The sequence below is a fragment of the Tupaia chinensis genome, unplaced genomic scaffold, assembly GCF_000334495.1.
Source record: "Tupaia chinensis unplaced genomic scaffold, TupChi_1.0 Scaffold000119_1, whole genome shotgun sequence".
In the NCBI taxonomy this organism is placed as follows: domain Eukaryota; kingdom Metazoa; phylum Chordata; class Mammalia; order Scandentia; family Tupaiidae; genus Tupaia; species Tupaia belangeri.
In genome coordinates, this window is record NW_006159585.1 from 3,110,320 (window position 1) to 3,113,057 (window position 2,738).

Here is a 2,738-nt window from a genome sequence, read left to right on the forward strand (position 1 = left end):
CTTCTCTTTCCTTTCCTTCCCCCTTTTTCTTTCAGCTATTTTAGAAAATATCTAGACCACTGATAGCAGAATATCTGACATTTTCATATAATCAGGAAATTGTTTTTAAACAGTTGAAGACACTCTTGTCACACTCTGTGAATCTGGAGGGGATCTATAGAGGAAAGTGTGAGTAGGTCAGCGATGAGACATTCAAGAAAAAACCCTGGCTGCCCCTCTGCCTCCGCTGTGGTAGGGAAAACACTTAGGGTTTCTGCCTCGGTGGAGCGTCAGGCTGTAGTTTCAGTTGAGAGAGCACGTGCCTTTTTGAGGCAAAAGGTCAGGTTGTATTCTCCGGATTGTGATTTTGAGATTAATAAGCCCCCCAGGGAGCTCTACTGGAGAAGAGTTTGGAGACAGGAAGATATTCTTCAAATAGGAAACCGGTTTCTTAGACCAAAGCCATCTCCACTGCAAACTGTCACTATAACACGAAACAGCCTGTCACTTGCAGCTGATAACACAGAAATTTAGGAGATGATTCAACATTAAAAAGTATTTATTTTTGCAGTTGAAAACAGCTGATTTTTATAAATTGACCAAAATCTGCATGCTATACTCTCTGATCCTGTGTTGAAAAGAAAAGAAAGAAAAAAAGAAATCATTCATACAAACAAACTTAATTGGAATTTTTCTTCCCTGTCAGTTTTTTCCTCCAAATAAAAATATAAGCTCTTTAAAAAATAATCAAACTCATACATTTGCACAGTTTGCAGATTCTTAATAAGCCCAGAAAGACTAGAATAAAAACACAAACCTACATTTTAAAAAGGACCTTGAGAATTGATCACAGTAGATACGAAGCTGTATATGAAGCAAACTGAAAAACAGGCTGGAAAAAGTCCATCTCATATTTTGTGGTAGCATATGCCACAGGTGAGAGATCTGATTTTAATTTAAGTAAATCAATATCATTTCAAAACAGCAAGTTGATGAACTATGCACTTTAATTTAAATGGAAAACAGGACATTTAAAATGGAAAATAAGTATTTTAGTGTGATGTACAAAGTATATGCCAAACTTTGATTACCGATTTACAGATGGAAAATAATTCCAAGAGAGTTTTATGGGTTTTTTTAAAAAATCATCCTAAGATATTTTTCAAGCACTTTGAATATATAAAGCATGCTTTTTTTGTTTGCTTGTTTTTGTTTTTCAATGATAAGGCTCCAGCTTTTGACCTGTGTCCTGTGGTCATTTATCTTCTTATATAATCCACATAAGAGTTTGCATTCTCTTTTGTCCTTTTTTTCCCCAAGGTTATATAAACAAGTTTAATGCAGACATTCAATAGGGCTTCATTCCCAGTGTTCCCAAGATTTCATCTCTCTCTGGTGCTGTAGGCATAGATGGCTTTACTCCATTCTGTCTTCTCCGGAACATGATAGAATTCCAGAATTTTCAGCAGCTTTTGTACTTCAAGAAGTGAGTGAGACACCTTTCCCTGTCATAGTTATTTTCATCCATACACCTGGTGGAAGAATCAGATTCCTTCAATATGTAAGAGAGGCATCATTTCAAAGGTGGAATGAAATCAACAAGCAAAGATTGATGTCTGGATCTCTCAGTCTCCACGTTACTGTGGGCATCCTAACGGTCTCCTTACTCTGGCCGCCACGTCACCTGTGCCCGGACCACCTCCAGCTCCAAATACCCAGTCTGTATTCTTTTCTTAGGATTACCTATTAGTGGGAGCTGTGTGGGGGTCTTGTGTAAATTGGGTTCCCAGAAACAGAATATATGGTCAACTTTATGAGGGATTGGAGAATGCAAGAAAGAGACGTTTACCTTCAAATGTCTACTCCATATAGCATCCTTATGTAATAAAACCTAAAAATTTATAAACTCACAGTGTATCTGAGCTGAGAGGGTTTTTTAGAAATGGCTTCTTTGTAACAGCCTGTTTTAAACATTTTTAAAAATGAGAAATAGAGACTGGGTAACTTGTCATCATCATGAATTCTTCATCAGTCTTATTAGGAGGTATACTAAGATCTTGAAACCAGTTTCTTTATACTCAACCTAATGATTACTAGAATGCTTTGTTCTTCCTTAAGTTCTACTTTTTAAAGTTGTTTAGATTCAGACACAAGATTATATGTTACTTTCTACTTTCCTAATTGTGGGCTTATCCCAGATCAGGGATAAGTTGGAAATTGAAATATGGTCTAATGGAAATGGGCAGGGGTGATGGAAAATCACTGAGACAAATCAAATTCAGTCATCTAAACACCTTGCTGTAAAACAACAGCGCTGATGAGAAAATATCAACCCAAATATTGGAACTATGCAGCCCTCTCGAAACTGGATTCTCTGACAGTGTCACTATTTCCTCTCTATCACTCCCCTCCATTTCTGGCTTTTCAATCTGAGGGGGGAAAATGCTTTAATGAGTATGAATGCCAAAGTGCAGAATCTCGTTCTATGCACATGGCAATGTTAGTGAAAATGAATTTCCTGCAAACTGAGGGTAGTCCAGAGGGAAATGGGAAAGTAGAAGCTGCCTATCATGTGTGTAAGCATCGCTTGTTTTTTTGATAACGAACAGCTCCTCCACCGCTCATTTACCTAAATGAATTAATTTATTCCTCTTTCGGTATTTAATATGAAACACCATAAACAGATCAGTGTAAACAGAAACATGAACCAGCTGATTTTTGATGGTTTAGAAGTTGATTGGCTAGAGACAGGACCACAA

The 2,738-nt window shown here is 37.2% G+C and overlaps 1 pseudogene; it reads right to left on the reverse strand.

Annotated features, from left to right (window-relative positions):
* Positions 1-1,327: 1,327 nt before the first annotated feature.
* On the reverse strand, positions 1,328-1,638 carry LOC114007083 (coiled-coil-helix-coiled-coil-helix domain-containing protein 7-like; annotated as a pseudogene).
* Positions 1,639-2,738: the final 1,100 nt, after the last annotated feature.